The 19,401-nt window shown below is 38.1% G+C and overlaps 1 pseudogene; it reads right to left on the bottom strand.

The window, feature by feature from the left end:
* The window catches only part of LOC140946813 (uncharacterized), a 73,647-nt pseudogene that overhangs the window by 1,939 nt on the left and 52,307 nt on the right, over positions 1-19,401 (bottom strand).

Genomic DNA, 19,401 nt, shown 5'->3' with positions numbered 1-19,401 from the left:
TTCTCCCTCGTCTAAAAGAGGACGCAAGGTTGAGAGACTATCTTCCAGATTTGATTCGTTTGTAAGTTGGTTGGCGAATGAAGAGAAGAGTGATCGGTCTTCGCATTGCTCTTGAGGTAAAACGTGAAATTTTCTTAATAAGCTTTCGTTTCCAAATAGGTCATACACAGAGATTTTGCCATGCTTGCTAACATAGCTTTCACAAAGATTCGTTTTTCGGAAAGCTACCGGTTTGTTTTGTTTCAAAACCCACAAAAATATATTGTCACAGCAGTCATAGGAGATGTAGAGGCAGGTGCTGTTGCCATTTTTCTTAATTACGTCCGCGATGCCAACAAACGATTGTGGGTTGATGGATATTTCTTTTTCAATGGAGTAGCGATTTGACATAAGTTCTGCTAGAGCTCTGGCCCGTCCAAGTTCAGCAGCGTGTAAAGCTTCATAGTGTTTCCCACAAGAACAACTCAATGAACTAAACAGCTGATAGGGAGACGCGTTCTTGTCCAAAAATGATATATTGTGGCTATCTTTGCTTCCTAGGAAGCAAAGCATTTTTTCGTAAATTTGAATGCTTGACCAGAAATTCGATAAGGCTTGAGATGTGTTTGCTAGCTTTAGGTAGCGAGACGCTTCTCCGTCTTTGTCGCCAATTTCTGTGTTGGTGGTAAGTGCTGTATAAAGATTTTCTTCACCCTTGCCATATTCTCCCACACGTACAAACAGAGCTCCTAGCAAAATGTAGCATGACGCTTCTCCGTTTCTGTCGCCAATTTCTGTGTTGATGGTAAGTGCTTTATGAAGATATTCTTCAGCCTTGGCATATTCTCCGACAGATTGAAACACAGCTCCTAGGTTTTCGTAGCATGTCGCTTCTCCCTTTCTGTCTCCAATTTCTGTGTTGATGGTAAGTGCTTTATGAAGATATTCTTCAGCCTTGGCATATTCTCCGACAGATTCAAACACATTTCCTAGCTTTACGTAGCATTTCGCTTCTCCGTTTCTGTCGCCAATTTCTGTGTTGATGGTAAGTGCTTTATGAAGATATTCTTCAGCCTTGGCATATTCTCCGACAGATTGAAACACAGCTCCTAGGTTTCCGTAGCATATCGCTTCTCCCTTTCTGTCGCCAATTTCTGTCTTCATGGTAAGTGCTTTATGAAGATATTCTTCAGCCTTGGCATATTCTCCGACAGATTGAAGCACAGCTCCTAGGTTTGCGTAGCATGTCGCTTCTCCGTTTCTGTCGCCAATTTCTGTGTTGATGGTAAGTGCTTTATGAAGATATTCTTCAGCCTTGGCATCTTCTCCGACAGATTGAAACACATTTCCTAGGATTACGTAGCATGTCGCTTCTCCTTTTCTGTCGCCAATTTCTGTGTTGATGGTAAGTGCTTTATGAAGATATTCTTCAGCCTTGGCATATTCTCCGACAGATTCAAACACATTTCCTAGGTTTGCATAGCTTGTCGCTTCTCCGTTTCTGTCACCAATTTCTGTATTGATGGTAAGTGCTTTATGAAGATATTCTTCAGCCTTGGCATATTCTCCGACAGATTGAAACACATTTCCTAGGTTTCCGTAGCATGTCGCTTCTCCCTTTCTGTCGCCAATTTCTGTGTTGATGGTAAGTGCTTTATGAAGATATTCTTCAGCCTTGGCATATTCTCCGACAGATTCAAACACATTTCCTAGCTTTACGTAGCATGTCGCTTCTCCGTTTCTGTCGCCAATTTCTGTGTTGATGGTAAGTGCTTTATGAAGATATTCTTCAGCCTTGGCATATTCTCCGACAGATTGAAACACATTTCCTTGGTTTCCGTAGCATGTCGCTTCTCCCTTTCTGTCGCCAATTTCTGTGTTGATGGTAAGTGCTTTATGAAGATATTCTTCAGCCTTGGCATATTCTCCGACAGATTGAAACACATTTCCTAGGTTTCCGTAGCATGTCGCTTCTCCGTTTCTGTCGCCAATTTCTGTGTTGATGGTAAGTGCTTTATGAAGATATTCTTCAGCCTTGGCATATTCTCCGACAGATTGAAACACATTTCCTAGGATTACGTAGCATGACGCTTCTCCCACTCTATCGCCAATTTCTGTTGTGATGGTAAGTGCTTTATGAAGATATTCTTCAGCCTTGGCATATTCTCCGACAGATTGAAACACAGCTCCTAGGTTTTCGTAGCATGTCGCTTCTCCCTTTCTGTCTCCAATTTCTGTGTTGATGGTAAGTGCTTTATGAAGATATTCTTCAGCCTTGGCATATTCTCCAACAGATTGAAACACAGCTCCTAGGTTTCCGTAGCATGTCGCTTCTCCGTTCCTGTCGCCAATTTCTGTGTTGATGGTAAGTGCTTTATGAAGATATTCTTCAGCCTTGGCATATTCTCCGACAGATTGAAACACAGCTCCTAGGTTTACGTAGCATGACGCTTCTCCATCTTTGTCTTCGATTTCTTTGTAAACGCAGAGTGCAATTTTGAGGACTGCTTGTGCTTCCTGGTATTCACTTTTTTGGAAGTACAGTTTTGATAAAATCAAGGCTGTGTTACCTTCTTTGTTTTTTCTCTTAAGATTACGAAGTAGGACTAAAAGCTTTTTGCCAGATTCTATAGCTGGTGAAAGTTTCGTAATAGCAGCATTTCCATAAAACAGCCTCTTGGTCAGCGCTATACGCACTATTGTGGCAAGTTCATGTTCGTTTTCTAAGATTTTGTTGTTTAGTAGTGTTAAGCACTCGTTCCACAGCTCGATAGCCTGGACAACTCGTTTAGTGGTCCAAAGAAAATCGGCGGCAATCATGCCATGGTGAATAGCTTCTTGAACAGTGCCCATTTGGGTCTTTTCTGAAACATAATTAGGTAAAAAAAACAAGACCAGAATAATTAGCAAATAGTTCTACGGAAATAGAATTAATCTTAAATAGAAAAATAAGCAAGCCAGTTAGAAACGTTAATAGTAATAAGCTTTTGGCTTAAGAAATAGCTACGAAAACAATAAGGTTTTCTTCACTGATGTAAAGCTTTTTCTTATACGTAACGACTTTGTGGTCTGGTCAGGTGTCATTTAAAATTGTAAATTAAACTGATGCTATCGTAGCTGTGATTCCCCGAAACATTCTGTTTCGGTTAAATGGACTTACCCAGGAATACAAAGTTACGAAAGATTTCAGTTACCCGGATCGTCAGAATAAAGCTACTTACATTTAAAAGCAGTTAACTTGTTGAAGTAAATGATCATGAGTTCTGTTTGTTGAAATCTAAGTCTATAGAACATGTATCTGCATGCAGTCTTGTACTTACAAGAAATATTTTAGTTTTTAGGTTTCTTTGCATTTTTGAAAAAGGTGGTTTCTCTTGTAGAATTTTAAGTTAGGAACAACTATATTGGAAGAATTAAAAGAACGTCTAAAAGGTTGAAAGGCATGTGACAGTACATTAATATTCCTAACATTGATAAGCTTGCATCATTTCATTTAAATTCGATAGAGTTTATATTGTAATATTAAGTGGCAAACAATATGTTAGTAATTTAATTGATAAGTAAAGTTGGGAATCTCCCCTGAAAGGCTCAGCAGAGCTTGCTGAGATCTTCCGATCATGTATAGCTACAAATACCAAATGTACATTATATTAGTTTTTACAATAATAGGCGAATAAAATAAATATAATAATAATATTTCATACATTATTACATACATGCATACATTTTATTGAATACATATCCATCTGGGTTCTTCAGTGATCAATAAGGATTGCATGTAATAATGATTTAAGACTATAAAGAAAACCTATCAGTTGAACGCAAATAATTATGTATAGGAATATATTACAATTAAGTCTAAGAAAGAAGAAACTTTCTATAGATAATTTGGTTTGAAAGGGGGAGGTTATAAACTCGAAAGTGGGAAGTCCATAAATTCTTTTGAACGCACGGGGAGCTAAGCACTTCCGGAATCACTTGCCTTATTATATAGTGCATGAAGATCACATTTCATTGTCGCTTGAGGGTCCTCGGACAGAGTTTGAGATTGGGGGAACTGGAGAAGTATCTAATTCCGTCACAAGTGGCCAACGACTGACTAGCCTAGTCTTAAGATTTCGAAAAATCTGATTCAGTTCTTAGTACATATCCTAAACTCAGGTTGCCTGAAAGATTCAAGTGAGGTAACAGAGACGAAACTGTTCGTGTGTAAATTTTACAAAATCGTTTTTTAAGGGGACATGTAACATAAACACCAGATCCCAGTTGTTGCTATCTATCGGGTAAATCACTATCCAGCGGAGAAAAACAGTCGCATTATCCCTGTGGATAGAGATTTATGCAGTTGATAGCGCTATCCACCTTTTGAACAACCGGGCCAGCTCTTTCTTCATGTACCAACACGTAACACTTAGCCTAATTCCGAAGGAGCTTAAATCAAATGTTCCTTTATTCCACCGTCAGTAATGATCGTTATTATCTGGGACTGAACTCATTCGGAACGCCGTTTCAGCTCAAAGTCAGTTGTAAAGTCAAGTTGTGAAAAAAATTATTCCCCTTGAACCCCCCCTTTAAATAGTTCGAAGCAAAGACGGCAGCCCTCATTGAAGGCCATCGGGATGTAAAGAGCGCGTCGATTGCAAGTTGCATTGTTGAAGTGATATGATTATGTAAGCTTGAATGACTCTGTTTTGCTCGAAAAAGGAAAAAAGGTAGGTCAGCTAGAAAGTGGCTCCCAAAAAGATGGTTTAACTGAAGCTAATGCTTGTGGCCACTGCGGCGAAGCTTCGGCCAAACTGACCTAACTGATTACTGGGCTGGACAAGCTATTAGCCCTAATAGTGTTGATCGTTTGGCAGGGATTAACTACACGATTACTCAGGATAAAATTTCTCTGCAGGTAGTAGGAGACCCCTCAGAACGACTCGAGCAAAGAGCTTCATAGCGATGCTGAGGAGTGAGATGCCTTGATAATTGTTGCAGGCTCTTCTGGCCCCCTTGTTTGCTATAGAGTGGCTACGTTTGCATCTCTCATCATTGTGGTACCTTCTCTCCCTCTAGCACAGGCAGAGTATTACCATCCTGGCCGCGCGCTTTTCCAGGTCCAGGTACCCCAGGGCCTGTTTCAGCTCCACTCAGTAGGTCACCACTATCCAGGTCCCCCAGAACAGGTAAGCACTCTATGGCGTTCAGTGCTTCCAAAGACACCATATTCCCTCTGGCAGACAGCTCCGAGTAATCATGTTCTACCCAGCGCTCCATCTGTTGCGCTCGGTCCTGGATTATCTTAATAATACCTGTCTCAACAGCAGAATGAATACTAGCACAGATTTCAGGCCAGTATTCATTTGCACATGGTCTGTTGCATCGTTGCACATTACTACGTGCTGTCTCTAGAGCCGGTAGACAGTTTGTTCACTTGGGCAGAACTTTTATCCCGTTATAACGTTTCTCTTTTCTTCTATTGCAGATTTGTTTTTCTTCTTACCGAAGTTGGGCATGGCTGATCCATGAACCGCATCCCTGAAGTATTCCAATCCTTCTTGGACTTTTCCAATAGAGAGGCTGGGGGAGAGATTTCTCAAGCGTAGTTATGAACTCCTCCACTTTCTGTCCATCTGGGGTCTTGCTGACGTCAAGGCATGGTTTTCACACAGTCTTTGTGTGGTAGATTCTCTTTGCCTGTAGTTTCACTTTGCTATACACTGACCAGAGAATGGTCAGTATCACCTTCTGCGCTGTGAAGGCTATGTGTAAGCTTGATGCACGATAGGATAGCTCGCCTTGTGAGGATGTATTCGAGATGATGCCAATGTTTTGAGTAAGGTGAATCGAGCATCCCCTTGTGCGAGCAGATGATGGAATCATCCAGGTGAAAATGATGCCCAAGAGGTTAAAAGTACTAAGTGGTGTGGTCAGAGGAGGGTGATGAGTCCTTTTCATGTGTATACAGGCGTCTGTCGTCAAGCTTCGAATTTCCACTGAGTGTATTTTATTTGTCTTCTGATGAGTTTGCGCCATCTGTTGAATCTCTACTCTTATGTGATAATGGTCAACTACACATACATGTACACATGCCATTATTGAACTTTTTTGAAAAAATAGCTCGTATGGCAGTGGTCTGAGCGTATGTGTCTTTGTGCTTTGTGTGTTTGGATGTGTGTTGCATCTTTATTCAGTAAAGATGCGTAACTTAAGTAGAAACAATAGCGTTAGGAAATAAAAATTATTAGTAGAAATATATTTCGGCAGTTTGATAATGTTATGGGAAGTAAATAAATGTTAGGCTATCGACCTTAACGTTGCATGAAGCATGATTTAATTGCAGATGTTGTAAAGCCGAGGTAATTTCTTAAAATCGTTTGAGCAAATTTTCCAGTAAACAATTTGCGTTTTTCCACGAACGAATTGTAAAAGGGACAAAGTCCAGCATCTTCACGTACAAATTGTGTGCATGAGTAATTTCTTATAATCCAGCTTACTGGATTACTATGTGATAACTCGAATTCTCTCACGTAAGAACCACGAAAGGGGCAAAGTACAACACTTTCACGTGCAGACTGTAATAATAGTAATAATAGTAACTTGAACAAATGAAGACCTCTTTAACTTTGTAACTAGTGCCTTCGGTTAAGGCTTATAACACTTTTAGAAGTAAGTCGTCAGAGTTAAAGACTGTTTCATTTTAAAAGTAGAATCGCACGTGACAACCTCGTGAATAATCATGATGCAACCAACTACGACAATGATGAAAATCGTGACATTTCTTAGCTATTCGGTATTCAACGATCTTATCTTAAGACACCATAAAGAAACCTAGAAACTTTTGAGTCTTCCCTCTAAGCAACGTTTGGTGAGTTGATACAAGTACAACACCCACCTTGCACCAGATGTTCGAACGAAAGGTCATAGCTCTTTGTCTTTATCCCATGAGTAAAACGCCGAGGAATTTCATTGAGATAAGATCATGCGCTATGTTAGGTGACTCAACCCGTTGGACAGGTTTTCTGGTAATTTCTAGGTCGGTGGTAGCCAGTTGCTTTTTGTTTTCTTGACTAAAAACTAAAGAAAGTATTCATTGGTTGATATATGGTGTCACTGAGTCGTTCCGTAATCATGCAAGTTCTATTGGCTGCCGCTTTCATTGTCCAACAAATTGTTCAAATCCTGGCTCATTGATTCTTGGCCCGTAAATCGTGCATATTTAATGAGGAAAAAAGGCAAAATAGCTCTTTCTACCACGAAAAACAATTTTTCACTTTCCCTCCTCCCTTTTTTGCTTCTCCACATTTTAATTGGACCATGCTTTTATACTATTTTTGAAACGCGGAGGGCGTGAGCAGTTCCGTAAGAGAAGTATGGTTTTTACAGGATGTGATAGATAAATTCAGATCTAATTCTAACTGTTGGTAAGCCGCAGTTATCTTGAGGCGGATGACGAACATTGTACCTGCTTGGGTTTTTTTACACGCTATTTCTGTTTCTGTGAAATAAACGATTGACACGAATTAAAAGGCTTTTAGCAGGATTCTTTCATAGGAACCCAACGACTGTATTTTGTAAAACATCTTTTGGAAAAGAAAAAATATTGCCTTGCAATTTCTATAGCTTAAGAAAGGCTGAAAATTTCTAGATGATTGTTCCTTTCATCTATATACGTTTTGAACTATTGTTTTCAACTTCCCTATATACGATTTTCGGAAGTTGACATATCACTTTCCAGATGTGGCCACCATGTTTGCTAGAAAGAACACTAATAAATTTTGGTTTCGAGAATAGTCACGGAAAGAGGTATCAGAAAATCCCTCGTTTTCGTAAAACGTTACTATAACAATAGCTAAGTGATCAGGAACCAAAACGTAATAATGAGAAAACCTAATAAATTTGAAAAGCTAAATTTGCCCGGGATAACCGTACAGAAAAAGCGTTAATAAAACTGGCTATTTTAGAATGTATGGTTAAGCTTAAATTAGCAGTCTTGATGGCCTTACACAAGTTTTAAGGTATTTAGGAGAAACCAGTCTCTGGGTGCCCCTGTTCTATGCAAACTCACTCTTGTTTAAGCAGGCGATTTAATTCAAAACAGTCTTGAAAATTTATTGAACTTCCCCGTGTTACTTCGTTTATCCCTAAAACCCGGTCTTCAACTGGTTATTGTTTGCTTTGGTTTCGTTAACCCAAAACTGTAATATCTTCTGCATGTCGTGGAAAACTGGAAAACGTGGCACTGGTTATATATCGTGGGGCCAAACCGTTCATGAGTTCAATATTGGAGGCCACACATCTTTATCTATGTTTGAGCCGCATGTGACGAAATCATTCGCTCATAAGCCTGAAGGACTCACTCGATACTTTCTCTAGGGCTCATGCAAAAATAAGTTGTACAATGAGAACTAAGCCACTTATAGCATCATTGTTACGAAAAATTTTATTGCGTGACTAGCGTGACTTTCTAGAAGCTTCGAGAGAGTTTATAGTTTGTTTATCTTAGGGTCTTGTGTAAGAGTTTCTAAAGCGGTATATTTTGTAATCTTTCTATAATTAGGCTATTTGGAAAGTTCTAGAATGTTAGTGTGAAAGTATATAAGTAGGCGAGTCCGAGTTAAGTTTTAACTAGTTTTCACAAGCGAAGAGAGTTTGACGTTAGTCATGTTTAGTAAGTGACGAAAGGGGTGTTTATTCAAGTTGGCGGAGGTCGTGTAAGTTCATCAAGTTAATTGAAGTTGGCGGAGGCCGTATAAGTTTAACGAGTTAAGTACTGTTGTGGAGTTTTACTTCGTGGAAACTACGTCCATGTTTGGAATAAATCTTCTTGTTGCTGTTCCGACAACCCTGCGTTCAGTTTAGTTTGCAAGCTACCCGTCCTCTAAAAGATTACGAACGTAACAATCATGATAACCTTTAGGTCCCATTACAGCTTATTACGAACACTGATTTTGATTATCAAGAATGTACTGAGCATGGGTCTCATCAAAAGCCGCAAACCACAACCAAACTGAATCCAATGCCTTCCGGACCTTGGTGGTAACGAGGTTTGGTGTTTTTTATAACTGACCTCAATATCAAACTGATTTTTTTTAAATTTTTGCCTTAAGTTTTTTTGCCTTATTAAGAATAATTTCTATTGAGAATAATTACTTTCACTATTTATAATGAACATTGAAGTCCTTTATTTAAAGATCTAAATGTTGTCAAGTTGTTTGACATTATCACCCTTCAACTTGCATTATTTATGTAAAGCTTCTTCCTCTCTAACGCTTTAAGAAAAATGTCAAGCTAATTGTTCTTAAAAGCTACTAAAAATTGTAAAGTATTTTAGCACCATAATTTATCTGGCTTTTCGTTGGTTTTTTTTTTTACATTGACATCCTTAACTTTCTTTATTTTCTTTCTTTTGGTGTTGATTGCGCATGGGCGCGTGTGTGTTTTGTGTTTGGGTGTTATGTTTGGGTGTGTGTGTGTGTGTGTGTGGTATCTGACCGAAATAATTATAGATAAATCACCTAAGTATGGCTGCCGCTTATTTTTAGCTCCTATAGTTATTTGGGACTGTTCCTCTATATTTTTGTATACCGTTGGGTACAAAAAAAATTGTTGTTGTTGTGCCCTGGTCAGAGTCGAGTTGTGACAGCACGTCAGAGTAAAACTCTACTGAAGCCTGATATTTCTCCCCTGTGAGTTTGAATTTTAAGTGCTTTAGGATGTAAAAAAATTTGAAAGTTGGAAACAAACCTGAAAGAAACCTAACGCTTGAAGGAGGCGATTGTCGCGATATTGTGCCTGCTCGGCGTTTTTACTCCATATTTCAGTTTCTGTAAAAATAAAACATTGATCATAATCAGGAGGACATTCACCATAATTCTGTGGAAACTGAATGCAATTATCGTGATTTTCGAGATTATATAATGGCAGGAATTTTATTAGAAATTACGCTATTTAAATAAAACAGTTTAAAATTGTATAGAACAATTGCAACAATCATTGTTGTACCTTTCAGCCATTTAATATTCAGTTGGTTATTGTATTTTGTCGTCGACTTACGCAGAACAAAGGTTAACCATATAGCATAGCTAGAAAGTAAGTTATGCTTAAATATCTGTAAATGATAAAGCTAGAAAAGAAAACAAACCTGTACTCACAGGAATGTTGATGTGTCCACTGCAGTTGTGTGTGCTAGTTCATGGAAGCTCAGTTGAGGGGTGTGGCCTAGCTTTGCTTCAAGTAAGGAAATGTATGGTATGACAACAGCGTTCGAAAATGAAACAATTTATCACTGGTTTTAAAATAAATGTGATAAATTTCCGGTTATGGTAAGGTTTTAAAAGTTTTAAATTATAAGGAATAGAAATTAAATTGTTGACACAGAGTTGCGTATATGTCTACCGGAATGGCCGGAGAACGAGTGTTTTTGAAGCATAGGTTATGGAGGCATAGCCTATGTTTGAAGTAGGGATAAATACAGCATAGCTTAGATCATTGTTTGACAGCCTATCAACATCACGTCAGTTTACGTTACAGAAATTGTTTAGCCTTTCGGTTTGCAGAAGTTGCTTTTCTAAAGGAGAGGAGCGACTCCCCACTCCTCACCGGCCATGCATTTTTCTTTAATTTCAACAACTGCCTTTATTAAAACGTGCGACACAAGTGTAGTTTTAAAACTACAATGTTTAAAAATACAAGCATGCTCGGTGGTTATTATTTGAGTTTCAAGGCAGTTATCTAATGGATATATTAGGGTTGGGAGGCCCTCCGAACCCTTCTCCATGGGTCGGCCACTAAAATAGAATAAAACGATTTTCGTATGACCTTGAAAAATGGTTTCGGTAAGTGATCGTTATTTGTTTTATCAGCCAATGGATGAAAAGATCGAAACATGGACTCTTCGTTTTCCCACCAAAAAATCCTAATATGGAGAAGGCATTGTTCGATTGGCCAATCGTGTTGCAGTACGATGTCAAAGCGAAGTATTGATTGAGTTCTAGAAAGTTCTTGGGACATAAAGTTATCGAATATTTGGCACAAATGCCCACCTACCCCTCCCCTAAGCCATCATTTTGCCCTAACTGAGAAGTAAGTGTTAATGTTGGCATAGGGGAGGGGTAGGTGGGCAGTTTCCCAGAAACCTAAATTGATGCAGGATTTTTATGTTTCATGCCGATTCACGTGTAATATCACAAACTTCAAGTCATGTTGCATCTTATCTCTTATGGAAGAAAATACCATAAGGACAACCTATGATAACAATAATTATTCCATATAGAGTTTACCTCATGTTTTGTACTAGTCTGGGCGACGCCCAATCAGTCGACTAGGGCGGGCCGCGTTTTATAGACCCATTTGACTATCGATCCTTTTAAGTTTTTACTTTCATGAAGTACTAGAGAAGTTAAAAAATGAAATTTACACAAATTTTCACTTCGAAAAGGCTCTTCGTTTTGTGATACAGTACGCTTGACTAAGGTTTTCCGTGACGCAGCATCTGGATGACGGGCGACAGAGCTGTCATGTAGGTTAAAAGAGTGACTTATTTTGAGGGATTTTGCTATTTAAACAGTCATTTTATTAGGAAAGGTACTAATTTAATGTTTATGAGTTCCTTGAGAGATGAATTCACGCTTTCATAGCAAAACTCAGAGACAGAAGCTTCTGCTGGTTTCCGGCCGCCATGTTGGTGCCCATTCGGATGGGCACCAACATGGCGTCTCCATAGAAAGCTCTATTAATTTGGGTAAATAATTTCTTGGAATGTTCCGCATATGAAAAGTCACACTGACCTGAATCTTGGCGAGGGTCTTTCTATATTAACCTTATTTCATTTCTCAGATTCTGGAATTTATCGTTTTATTTTTAATTTTTGATAGCGTGACAGTGAAAACCATCAATTTTTAAACTTAACGTGTAAGTGGAGTGAATTTGGTCTGAAATCATACGCGTGATTTTAAAATCAGACGAGTGTGCATCGAGCTGAGTTTGATTTGAAATCACAAGCATGATTTCAGACCAAAATTGCACGACACGAAGTGTCAATTACAACTTCTTCAACAGCCATTTTGAAAATCTCAAAATTCAGTGACTGCCAATATTTAATTGATCCAGTAGGTGGCCAGGTGAAAGTAAAATCGTGACGCTTTAAAATCTCATTTTGTGTGCGAAACAGAAATGATGCGATTTCTTTCATTTTCATCTGGTATTAAGTTTACGTACTCTATGAACTCGCTCTATCATTTGACTTCTTTCAGTTCCTTTGACGTCTTCCCTTCAGAACTAATGAGCCAGGCCAGTCAATCTAAGCGCCTGACGTAGTTTATCAGATTACTGACATAGTAGTGGAATGATTTTTTCTAAGTATCCATATCCATTTGCTTTAATTTTCTTTTCAGTCAGTAAGTGTATTTCAGAGAAGACACAATATTTCAAAGACCACAAAACGAGTTTAGTAATCACAGCCTTCTGGTGTTAGTGTTGTTTATGTTTATTCGTTCAAGTATTTAGGGGAAGGAAAAAAACACAGCAGGTCAAGTTGCAGGGCCGTGGCCAGAAAAATATTACGACCAAGGCAATGCTCATGGCTAAATTCTTTTCCTATTTATTTAGAGTTTTAATGATGACTACACTGTAAAACAACACTGGGATAACGCGCTCAAAATAACTGACGCAAGTGCCTCGGTTTGCCTCATACTGGCTACGGCTCTGTTAACACACATCAGTTCAATGACCACACAGCGGTTTAATAATCACAGCAATAGATTAAAAACACCACAGTTGCTTAAAGTTATAGGTAATTTTTAGAGGGAGGGGGGAGGGGTGTTAGGATCATAAGGCACTAGTGGTCACATTTTCATCTCAGTATATCATTTATACATTGTCTTTCTTATTACGGTTTGTCATAGTGTCCCGTTCCGTCTCTATTGCTCGGCATTTTAATAAGATCTAATCACTGCCAGCCATTTTAGTGCTATTGTACAAGTTTATCTATGTTTTTTTCTTGGTTGCCTGCTTTTTTCCCTTTTAACTCCAATGCCAGTAATCTGGTCCCAGCTTTTTTAGTAGAAGTACTTACGCTTGGCCATGATCATGGATGGTCTTCTTTCTTCAGCCCCCGCTATCTATTGTCTTCATCCTTCCCCTTTTTATAGTCTCGTTACTGTGTTGTATGTTCTAATCATTAGGGGTGCTTGAGGCCTACACCCTTGAATTTATAGTAATCGGCGTCTTGTTTGATCTATTTTTATAGGGAGCTCCTACTCCATATACGTCGCAGAAATGTTTACTTACTTCTTTTTATAAATAACAGGAAGGGTTTTTATTCAATTTTTATTTTATAGGTATTATTAATAGTAGTGTAATTATTTGGTTCAAATTCAGGTATTTTCCTAACTGGAATGATACTATAACAAGAAGAGCAGCGTTGACTGGGAATGACCTTTTCTAAGTATCCATATCCATTCGCTTCAACTAAGTTAATTTATGGTTTCTTGCACAAATTTTTTTAATAACCTCTAAGGTTTTATAGAAATTTCTTCCAAATCAATTCCACCCTTACAATACTGGAAACTCCCAGGCCTATCGTCTACTCTATTGTCGAACGAACATTAGGAAGTTTTCAGTCTTTTTTTTTTCCAAGGAAAAACGTTCACTTGACGAGGAAGTCGTCAACTCTCGATCCCTTTCCTCCTTAAAGAAAATGCTAAAGATTAAATTAATAAGTAAATATAAAAAACGATCTTAAATCATTTCCACCGCCTTAGACCTTCCGCCATAGTTTGCATCACTTGGTGTAAACAATTATAGAGCGTGGTTCAAGGAGGCCTAAGCTTCTTATAGTTTGTATTAGGTCTCTTCTCTACTTCTCCTTTTTTGACTTATCTTACAATTTTTGTAGTTTTACTATTGCGTTGCAAATAAATAAATAAATAATCAACATTAAAAAAAGTCGTAGTTTTTTCTTTTAGTTAAGTACCTTTCTTTTTTGTTATAAAAACAACAATATAACAATCAAAAAACAATAATGCTTTCTCGTAAACCATGGTACATCCCAGTTAATGACCGGGCTAAAATTTCTTTTAACATAACAAGACCTGACTGGCCCAGAGGAGGATTAATTCCCTGCCTTACTCAAACTCAATTCTCAAAACGACTACACATGTAACCCAGTAGTAACATAAGCCAGCTGTGTTCAGTTTAAGCAAGTATTCAAGGTATTTTATACTTAAGTATCATAGATTCTAGTTTCTTAACAGATTTAAAAGACGTATGATTTTTTGCTTTGATGGACTCTGTCTTTCATTAGTAGTTCTGACATGTATAACTTGCAACCCTCTCAATTTATGCCATAACACATCAGTTTCAAGGGTGTGTTACGTCGTTCATAGTCTCCAGCTTCCCCTGTATCACCAAATCTCAGTTGAATCACAGGAAGTTCAGCTGTAGTTGTAAGCAGTTCTCTGCTCTCCCGCGAGACATAATCATTTATGTCAAAATTGCATCCATAGCGCGGATCTGCGTGTGATCGATTTAACCCGCACGCGTGCATGTAAGAAGTATAATTCCACCCTCCCCAATATGTCATCGCCTTGCCGTCGCGTGATACCCACCAATCATGCACCTATGCTGACTGGACCACTGAGGAGCTGTGAGTCAAAACATTCGTACTTGACAAAGTACTCGCAGTGTGCGGATATATTGGCCAGTTTGGCCAGTTGTTGAACACTCGTTACTATATACTTCCTGAGAGGTGGCTTATATTGCGCAAGTAACATCCGGTTGACTCATAGCAGTCAACCAGCATTCTGTTTGCACTAGCGTGACTGAAAACTGTCACACCTACTCGTTTCTTGTCTGTTATGTTAAAAGAGACAAAAAAGGGGGCCAGACCTTCACTACCATCAGGATTGATGACGTAAGAAATACTTGGAGCAGCAGGATTACAGTGCTTGATTGTAGTGCAGTTACAAGAAAGTTTATACTATTATTTTTATGCTTCAATTTCTGTGACCAGCAGAATAGCAAATAAAGAATAAAATTAGCCAAAATTCACCTTGGTTCAAGTTTATTTTTCTTTTAAGAGGGAATTGTAAGGACGATGAAAATGAGTTTTTACAAAAGGAAAATATAATTTGAGATCAGTGGCATTGCCTACTCCACGGAGAGCGTCAGGTTCCGTACTGAAAACTATTTGGTCTTTCGACTCAAACAAGCATATTCTCAACCAGCTTCCAAATGTGGTTTAATAGAAGAAAAGCTTTCTTCAGACATTGTAGAACTCGTTCGATACACCGCAATCGTAAGAAAATTCTATCCTAAGAAATTCCATGCTTGATGTGAATCAAAGAAGCTTTCTAAAGATTTGCCGCCAACTTGATAGGAATTTGGATAGGATTACTTCTGATTATAGAAGGGTGCACAACCTGTAGTCAAGTAATCATTCTGATTGCAGCGTAACTGCAGAGCCAACAAACCAATTATTACTGATCATTTTCACTCCTTCTAAGCTGCGCAAGTTGATTTAACTCTTGCGTACATAGAAGCTGAGGACTTAATCATAACTTTAAAAGCTTTGATAGGGAGAAAGGTGTGTTAATTTTGATGATAATATCATAAGTGACGAATTACTCCTTAATTTTGGTGCGAAATTCGAATAGGTAATAGCATGATTTGATAGTGATATTTGGCATAAATGCATAGAGTGTGCTAGCCTCTATGCAAATTTATTGGAACAAAAGAAAGTGTTTGCATAAGAAAAGAGTTCAACTCCCACAGGATTGGTTTGGGACACCAACATGGCCGCCGTTTCATTGTTTTGGGACACCAATATGGCCGCCGTGACGTCATGTGAAAACACTCTATAAATACCAGGAGTGATATTTCAAAATTGTTATACGTAATATCATAGGTGACGAATTACTCCTTAATTTTGGCGCGAAATTTCAGCGTTAATTTGTAATTTCACATGTGAAATTACAAAATTGCCATGGCAACCTTCCGTACGTCTCAGTGTCAAGATGGCGACGAAGTCTTAAAATGCCGTGAATGAAGATGTCAGGGCCAAAAAGACGCTTTAGAAAACCTGAACACACAAGAAAACATCAAGAAGGATTCTAGCAGGTATTTTGCCGAAAAAGTCTGACAAATTCTGAACTTTATAAGCCAAATTTAAGGTCTAAACATTTGAGTGAGTGGAGTTCTCGATCGATACGATCCAGGATAAACATGTCAAAAATTCACGATTGCTAAACGTAATTCGTCACCCAAGATATTAATAGGTAATCAAATGGTATACTCGTGAAATTAGGGGGCCTTAATGCTCGGGAAATCATTAGGATTTGGACAAAACGGGCGTGAAATTATTCCCTAATTTCACTCGTCACCATTTGTTTAAACATACTAATGATGGTGATTATGATAACAATGATATTCATGACAATGAAAACAATCAGTGACGTTATAAAAGCAGGATAAAAGTAAAGGAGGTAATGATTATGTAGATAGAGCTGATTAAAACATTCGAGCTTCATTGAACTAAAAAGTAAGGAACTACACTTATGTACTGGTTTTCAATAAATGTTACAAATACTTAATCTTTCAATGGCATCTAAAAAAATTAGCACCCCCCTCTCCTGCCCTCAGAAATTTTTACCATCCCCCCTTTTCCCTTCAAAAAATTTTAAGACCCCTAAAAAATCTTCTGCCTACCCGATTTGGGAAAAATCGCGAAATTTTTGATACCAGACATATGCATATCCAGAAAAACGAAATTCACTGTTGTTTTATCAGTTACTCCAACATGTCTCAGTTAAGACTTTTTGGTTTGATATTGTCCATCAGCCTTCCGCCGCAACACTCTCGCCGTCTGAACCGTCCTCCGTTGTTAAATTCTTCAAATTCTCCCTTGAGAAGTCGTCAAACTTTCCATCTGTTGATTTTTTGTAATTGTCCTTGTTTGCTGTTGTTTACAATTTAATTCTGTTGTTACTGTTCTTCTGTTTTGAGGTCAAAGTTACTCTTTACATATGATAGAATAGAAAAATCGCGAACTTTAACTATACACTCCTCTCCTATCCTCTCCTATCCTATCCTATGCTTCTATCGTTTCCTAAAAATCGCGAAATTAAATACTCGAGAAATATGGCTCATTTTTTGCGAAGTTTAATACTCGCGAAATTAAGTAAAAATAAGGTTGTTCATTGGGCTGTTTTTGCCTGCCTACAACGCTTTATAGAAACTTGACGTAAAAGCCAGGATTTTCCCTGAAAATGATAAGTTCACAGCTCCGTATCAAACAATGAGATATCTTCCCAAAGCATTATGTATATCAAACGTTGCAAACAACAAAAACGAACATTGAAAAGCTGTTTTGAAAAACCACAATTATAATCCGTTTCAATCTACTTCATGTTTGTCCATTCATGCCTCTTTTGTCAGAGATTTGCTGTGTTTTCATACCTTTTATATCTTAGTGTTTTGAAGCTTTAATTTATCTCTTACTCACTTTGGTGGCAGCTATCTCTTTTTGAATTATAATACATTTCGCGCCACAGCGCTGTAAGCCAATGTTCAGCCTATAGTTTTCTGGGTAAGTACCCTGGCAAAAAGCTAACCCTATAGAGCAGCTTAATTCAAAGGAGACTTTTTCTTCCCTCATTCCGGCCTGGCTAAAAGGTTTATGCACACTGTTGAGGCCAATAATAATAAATAATAAATATAGTTTATTTCACTTTCTTGTAGTTAAATGAACAAGTGATATGTATACAATCCAAAAGATACAACGTAACTACGCTAGGAGTATACAGTTGTACTAGTAATCATGATGTAAAAAATTCATCGGCTCTCCTAGTTCTTCTTAATTTGTTTATTGTTCTTTCACTACTAGATCTTAAATTATAACAGACAGATCTTGCTTCAGATTTGGGAATGAGGAATGATTATTGTGATTGCTAGCCACATCACAGACAAATCGACGACACAGGGAAACCCTTCTTTTTGCTAGAGATGAGACTTTTGCCTCTAAAAGGGCTTGATTATAAGCTGTGCATTCAGGATATATAATTTTGAGTGCTCTCTTTTGAATACCTTCTATCCTATAAGACGCTTTGCGTCTTTAGCAATGATACAGTCTACATGTGAGTTCCATTTATGATCTACTCTGAGTGGTTTGTATGTCTTCACAGTCTCAACTATTTGGCTCCCAATACAAATAGGTCTCATCAGTGCAGTGTTAGGATTAGCCATCACCTTACTTTATGCTCCATGTTCCTTTAGATAGTATTATTGAGTCAGTTATTGCTGTTGGTGGAGTCTTGCTTTGGGTGAGCTCTGTTTGCTGGGATACCCAATAATGACAATTCCAGTTTGGGATAAATTTGGCCACAAGAGTGGCCGTTTATTTCATTTAAGCATATCAAGCTAGGAAAGTCCAGATACACAAGAAGATTTATCCCAGCAAAGGTGAGGGCACACCCGCCACAGCCCGGAGCAAGAAACGAGTGACAGGGCAGCCCCACCCGAGGCCAAAGCAAGAGAACCACCGACAAAAAACTTAGTAATCTAAAAGCAAAATGTACAAGTGTAGCTATAAATATGGAGCAATTATGTCGTAGGAAAGGTGCAAGCTTAAATGAATGAGATTGCTTAATTGACCCTATTGAAATATAGTTATCACCAGGTCCCAATTGTCCGACCTATGGGTTGTTCAGTCAGATTGAGATAATCCAGGATTAGCACTAAATTGACTTGACACCTGCACATTAACCAATTAAGGCTAATACCAGTACAGCGTTAATACTATTTGCCCACAATTAATAAAAAATGGACGTTCTTAAACAACTAATAATAACAAAATTGAGAATGAAAATAATTTTGAAGGAAGAAAAAAGGAATCCAGATTAAATTCAAACCTTGTATTATCAAACATAATCAATTGTCCTATACTTAAATAGCTCACTGATGTAACTGGTTAAAGTGAAATCCGTGAGATAGCTTTATGGCCCTTGCACACGCAGTCACACAGAATTATACTTATCAAAAGTCTGAAAGAGCTCCCTGATGTAAGTGATTGAAATGAAATCTGTGGGATGGCTGTATGGCCCTTGCACACACAGTCACACAGAATCATACTTATCAAAAGTTTGAAATAGCTCACTGATGTAAGTGATTAAAATGAAATCTGTGGGATGGTTGTATGGCCCCTTGCACACACAGTCACACAGAATTATACTTATCAAAAGTCTGTAATAGCTGACCGATGTAAGTGATTAAAATGAAATCTGTGAGATGGCTGTATGGCCCTTGCACACACAGTCACACAGAATTATTCTTATCAAAGTCTGCAATAGCTTACTGACATAAAATAACTGATTAAAATGAAATATGTGGGATGGCTGTATGGCCCTTGCACACACAGACACACAATAATATTATTGTTAT

Source organism: Porites lutea, chromosome 8 (genome assembly GCF_958299795.1).
Source record: "Porites lutea chromosome 8, jaPorLute2.1, whole genome shotgun sequence".
Classification (NCBI taxonomy): Eukaryota; Metazoa; Cnidaria; class Anthozoa; order Scleractinia; family Poritidae; genus Porites; species Porites lutea.
Note: the sequence above shows the minus strand (reverse complement) of the source record. Positions and strands in the feature narration are given on the sequence as shown.